Consider the following 6,761-nt stretch of genomic DNA (forward strand, 5'->3'; position numbering starts at 1 on the left):
AGAACATCACAGGAGGGGCAGAGACAACACTCCAATAGGTTGATTTTTGTATTTTGTATATTCATGTATACTTAGACTTATACACAATTTTGATAAAAAAAGAACTCCAGCTAAAATCTTAGCACACCTGATAGGGGATCCTACCGTTTCTCACTCTATATAAAGCAAACATTTTTAATTTTGTACATATATTATCCATGTAAAATATAACCATTTATGATAATAGGGGCAGATCCGGGGAAATTATTTGTCTGTATTATAAATAGGCCGTAAGGATCGGTTACCCTGACCCGTAATAGATTTGTGTGAATTTGCTGTGCCGGCCTACGCCTCTAATGTCTTCTCACTCTTTGCAGGTCCTAAAAGATCCACTAAAGCCGCAGGCTAAGGGCAACTACTGGACGGTGGATGTGAGCCGAATTCCTGAGGATGCCATGAAGCTGCAGCATACGAGTGGCACCCGGCAAGAAGCCTACCCTCCTGACCTGGCTCCTTATATCCTGCATGGACAGCCCTACAGATTGTTAAACTTTCACCACCCCCATCTTTCAAACGGAAATACTGTGGTCAGATCAGATGCAGAGGCTGATCCCTCAGTACAAACCCAACCCCCAAATATAGATCCCGCCGCAACCTTCCCAAACATCTTCTGGAACCTTCCAACATTATATTCACAATATGTGCCCCCTAATGTGGTGGCCCCTCCCAGCATACTCCCTCTCCTGCTTTACCCCAACTTCCCCTTTTCCTCTCGATATAACTACATGCCTACCCCATACTCAAGCTCCACCTATGCGGAGCGGAGGGATGTTTACACTCCCAGTCTGATGCCCCCAATGCCTCACCCGCCCAGAACTTCCTCTTCAGATTTCCCTCCCCATAATACAGTCTTTGACATCCCCCACAACATGGGGGCTACATGCATACTCAAAATGTCTATGGGCCACAATTTTCTCAGGGTGGGGTGTACCCAGGGTACAGACCTAATTATTACTGATTGGCCAGTTGCTGAGACAAGGCTGGTCTTGGGCTAGTCACTTTTGCCTCAAGGACTAGCTGCACTTCAAGTCTTACCCAATGATGTTGGCACCCAACATGGCACATGGCCCAGCGGAGGTGGCATCAAACATGACCTACAGTCCAAAGGCATTAGTCAAAGATGTATATATCATAGTCATTTTCTATCATGTCTGTCTATTTTTACTTAAAATAAATTTGAATTTGTTTTTTAATCTCAAGTGATATCAAAGCTTTGTTTCGTTTTTTTTAAATAACAAACATGTCATACTTACCTTCTCTGTGCAGTGGTGTTGCACAGAGCAGCCCGGATCCTCTGCTCAGGTCCCCCACTGGTGCTCATGGCTTCTCCCCCTTGACCAGTGCCCCCAATAGTAAGCCTTTTGCTAGGGGGGCACTGGTGCGTGCTCACTCCTGAGCCCCACTCTGTGCATTCATAAGATACATAGAGCTGCGACTTGGTCCCACCCCCACTCTCTCCTCATTGGCTCACTGGCTGTGATTGACAGCAATGGGAGCCAATGGCTCCAGCTGCTGTGTTTCAGTCAATGAGAAGAAAGACATGGGACCCGTGTACATCGCTGGATCAAGAGGGGGCTCAGGTGAGTATTGGGGGGGGGGGGGCTGAGGGGGGAGCAACACACAGAAGGCTTTTTACCTTCAAGCATAGAATGCATAAAGGTACAAATCCTTCAGCCTTCACAACCAGTTTAACTTTATCATCAGTGTTGTAATTCTCTAGTTATATACTCTGTAAAAAGTACTGGAAGATAAGATAGGTACTTTAGGGGGCGTGGTTTGCCGCAAGCTGTGATGGCCGCTTAGTCCCGGAACTCCCGCCGGCCGGAACGTGCTTTAGCCTTGCACTGCGGGGACGGGTGAGACAGGCTCTCCCAGCTATGGGGAAATCAGACCGGATGACCTCCGATGCCCGGTCATGGTCCCCACGGGGACCAAATCACCAGGGAAGACATATAAAGGAGCTCTTCCGCTCCCAACAGAAGGAAGGGCCGCAGCCTTCTCCCTCTCCATCCCCCTCCTCCGCTCCCCCTGCAGCCGCAGACATGGCCAGCTCTCTCTGCTCTGCCACGCACTCAGCACCAAACACAGTTCCCCAGCACGATCTCTCCTCCGCTACTCAATCCCTATCACTAAGGGATCTTCACACTGTGGCCGCGGACATAAAGGTCACTTTCACTATCGCCCTGAATGACTTACGTGAAGATATCCAGTCATTGGGCTCAAGATTGGATCAGGTGGAGTTCTCTTCCAGACATAATACGTCCGCCATAGCTGATATACAGCAACAGTCAGCGCTACACACTTCTACTATCCGTGAATTTTACAGGCATATTGATGATCTGGTCAACCGTGGACGCAGACATAATATTAGACTCCACGGCCTACCAGAATCAGTGGAATCAAATGATATTCCTAGGGCGGTAGTAGCCATTTTTAATGACCTCCTCGGTCGCCCCCCAGCAACCCCGATTGACCTTGAGCGTGTGCACAGGGCGATCCGTCCTGGTGGGGAGACACAGACCCACCCAGAGATATCATCTTCTGCCTTGTCAGTTTTCCTCTCACAGAGGATATCCTTAGTGCCAGGGACAGAAGACATCTCTTTTATGAGGGGGCAGAAATAAATCTATTTCAGGACTTATCCAGTATGACCTTGCGCCAAAGGTGAGAATTGCACCCCTTACTGGATACCCTCTGCTCACGCAATATTCCTTACAGATGGCGGTTTCCCTTCTGCCTCTGTGCACAAGCCAGCGGGCGCACCTCCAACTTAGAGTCCCCGAAGATTTGCCCACCTTCTGCACTTTCTTGGATATCCCACTGATCGACCTGCCTGACTGGTATAGGTCCATGAGGTTGCCGTCTGCTCAAGACACGAGTCATGAAGCTAGTGCAATGGACTGGCAAAGCCAACTCCCCCGCAGACGCCGCTCAGTCCCATCAACTCCTCCGAAACTCCCTGGAGGGGGCTCCGCAGCCACCTCCAGCCCGATGGCTTCACCGGCGCTTAGGAAGCCGCAACATGAAGTCTAGCAACCCTACATCCGCCCATACTCCTGATCCTCCTGCGCACTCTCCAACAGGTGACAGACACTTACTATTAATTCTCACGTCTCATTACTGCCTTGCTCCAAGAGTTTTTGCTGTCTCTCTACCTCCCTTACAATGCTCACTGGACTTCCATTTCTTAAATATCCTATACACTTGCACAGTATGTAACCAACACTCCAGAAGGTCCACTCGCAGTCACTGACCCTTGTATACTCTATGGGCCTTTCTCCTCCTTCTTTCCCTTCCACGGGGAAAAGTATTAACCACGCTGCAGTAAGCTCTGCCTCCCGCCTCGGAGAACCAATCCCAAACTCTACCTCCGCAGCTAGTACCGGAGCAGTCCTGGTCCCACTACGGGACCTTTTGCATCCATCTGGTTTCCGCTACGCATCCCTATTTAAGCTCATCCACATTTCAACATCACGAAAGCTTCCTGGATGACCATCATCCTCTGCCTTATCTTCCCTGAGACTCTAGAACGTCATTCCGCCGCATCCGAAGGCACCCTGCTGCATCCATGGGAACGCCCGGGCGCACTGGGCCCATCCTGCTCTGGCTTCGTGTCTCTCTGCCTATCCTGTTCGGCTGGAAGCTATCCCTACCTATTCCGTATAGTATAATAACATATGTGAATGTAATGGAGGTCTTTTGCTTTTCCTGATTGAGGGATTGGGAGGCGGGAATACTGTATGTAAGGCACAGAGAGATGCTCCGAGGGGATTGCTGCAGCTAATAAGTTAACATGATTTTGGCTTTGTGAACGAGCATCACCTCTCTCCGCCCACCGCCTGATAACTCCTTTTAGAATTTTTTTTCTTTTTTCCTCTCCGTCCAGCCTGCAACCATTATCTGATCCTGTGTGGGAGAGTGGCCTGGGGCCTTCCATGCCTTTCTGAACTTTTCATGTAATTATCCCCTGCATCCTTGCTCCCTTTTCTCAGACATGCGAGAGGTGATGCTCGATTCCTCTGCCACAATAGGGGCCTTAACCAATCCACTTTTTCTTATATACTGCTCAGTTTTTCCCAATTGCATATGGACATTGTCAGGTTTTGATCCTATGGAGCATAGTTGGTCAGTGTATGTAGACGTGGGGCCTTATGTTATTTTTTCCTGTTATTGCACTGTTTTTCACATGCATTGCATATGTTGCATTGTTATACTTTTGCCTCTCTTTCAGGTATGCCTGTACTACTCACTATGGCCCCTATCAACACCCATTATAGACATATTTCTTATACCAGACCTGATCTCTTCTAGGCACACTTGACTTTCACTTATGTACCTGCTTCACATGCACCATGGTATTTTTTCCTTTGCAACAAGCAGCGGTGTTTCTTTGCTGGTTCCCTACCCCCCTTGTGGCACCCTTTTTCCACCCTCCTCGTGTGCAATCCCTATATGCTCTAAGACATGCCGTTTTTCCAGAGACGGTCCGTAAACAGGGGCGGACTGACCATTTGGAAACTCGGGCACTGCCCGAGGGCCCGGGGTCAGTAGGGGGTTCCATGAGATGTCCCTGGTACCTTTTTCATAGGCTATTTTGAGTTTGGGCAAGGACACATGGGCCCCATGATCCCCTATTGCCCGGGGGCCCATGAGTTGTCAGTCCGCCCCTGTCCGTGACTTTACCCTACATATTTGGCGCCGAGGGCCCATTGTTACATTTTCCCCTCTCAAACCCTTCCCCACAGAACCCTACATTTTTTTTCTTTACTCTTTGTAAGAAGCCACCGGCCGGCGGTTGTTCTCTTCCTGGTTCAACGCCTACTTCGTTCCCCACACAGTAGGCTCTGTTTTTACTGAAACCTTTTTTTTTCGGCTACTATTATTATTACTATCCTTCTTCCATACTCCTTTTCCCCTTTGTCTTCCTTTTTTTTCCTTTCTGATCCTTTTATTCTCTTCTTGATTCTTCTTCTCTTACGTGGAGAAGCGGGTCTTCTCCTCAAGCCGATTATCTCTAATCAAAGGGTCGGAAGTCCTCCTGCGCTATAAAAGGAAGTATATTTAACCTAAAGCTGCCAACACTCAAAAACTGATACCAAAAACAGTGTTAATCATATACAGTTGCAAGAAAAAGTATGTGAACCCCTTGGGATTACGTGGAGTTTTGCATGAATTGGGCATAAAATGTGCTCTGAACGTCATCTAAGTCACAACAAAAGAAGAACACAGTCTGCTGAACATAATACTACACAAACATTAGATATTGCCATGGTTTAATTGCACATAACATGTAAACATTTTCAGTGCAGGGAGGAAAAAGTATGTGAGCCCCTAGCTTAATGACTTCTCCCAGAGCTAATTGGAGCCAGGAGTGAGCCAACCTTGACTCCACTCAGTGTGATGATATCGATGTGTTGCTGACAGCTGTCCTGCCCTTAAAAAACACACACCTGTTTTGGGTTTACTGGTTTCAAGAAGCACTGTCTGATGTGAACCATGCCTCACAGAAAAGAGCTCTCAGAAGACCTACGATCAAGAATTGTTGACTTGCATGAAGCTGGAAAGGGTTACAAAAGTATCTCCAAAAGCCTTGATGTTCATGTGTCCACAGTAAGACAGACTGTCTACAAATGGAGAAAGTTTAGCACTGTTGCTACTCTCCCTAGGCTTGGTTGTCCTGTAAAAATGACTGCAAGAGCACAGCGCAGAATGCTGCATGAGGTAAAGAAGAACCCCAGAGTGTCAGCTAAAGACCTACAGAAATCTCTGGCACATGCTAACATTTTTGTTGACACATCTATAATAAGGAAAACATTAAATAAGAATGGAGTACATGGGAGGACACCACAGAGGAAGCCATTGCTGTCCAAAAAGAATATTGCAGCACGTTTGAAGTTTGCAAAAGAGCACCTGGATATTCCACAGGACTACTGGCAAAATATACTGTGGACAGATGAAACCAAGATTGAGTTGTTTGGGAAGAACACACAACACTATGTGTGGAGAAAAAAAGGCACAGCACACCAACATCAAAACCTCATCCCCACTGTAAAACATGGCGGAGGGAGCATCATGGTTTAGGGCTGCTTTGCTGCCTCAGGGCCTGGACAGATTGTTGTCATTGATGGGAAAATGAATTCCAGAGTTTATCAAGACATTTTGCAGGAAAACGTACGACCACCTGTCCGCCAACTGAAGCTCCGCAGAGGATGGGTGATGCAACAGGACAATGACCCAAAGCATACAAGTAATTCAACAAAACAATGGCTGCAACAGCACAGAATACGCCTTCTGGAGTGGCCCAGTCAGAGTCCTGACCTCAACCCGATTGAAATGCTGTGGCATGACCTTAAGTGAGCGATTCACACCAGACATCCCAAGAATATTGCTACACTGAAACAGGTTTGTGAAGAGGAGTGGTCCAAAATTACTCCAGATCATTGTGCAGGTCTGATCTGCAACTACAGGAAACATTTGGTTGAGGTTATTGCTGCCAAAGGAGGGTCAACCAGTTATTAAGTCCAAAGGTTCACATACTTTTTCCTCCCTGCGCTGTGAATGTTTACATATTATGTGCAATTAAACCATGGCAACATCTAATGTTTGTGTAGTATTATGTTCAGCAGACTGTGTTCTTCTATTGTTGTGACTTAGATGACGTTCAGAGCACATTTTATGCCCAATTCATGCAAAACTCCACGTAATCCCAAGGGGTTCACATA

The 6,761-nt window shown here is 47.3% G+C and overlaps 1 pseudogene; it reads left to right on the top strand.

Moving 5' to 3' along the window:
• The first annotated feature begins 285 nt into the window (after positions 1-285).
• Positions 286-1,137, top strand: LOC149470874 (forkhead activin signal transducer 3 pseudogene; annotated as a pseudogene).
• Positions 1,138-6,761: the final 5,624 nt, after the last annotated feature.

Source organism: Staurois parvus, unplaced genomic scaffold (genome assembly GCF_062004578.1).
Source record: "Staurois parvus isolate SC_StPar_1 unplaced genomic scaffold, SC_StPar_1.0 ptg000030l, whole genome shotgun sequence".
In the NCBI taxonomy this organism is placed as follows: Eukaryota; Metazoa; Chordata; class Amphibia; order Anura; family Ranidae; genus Staurois; species Staurois parvus.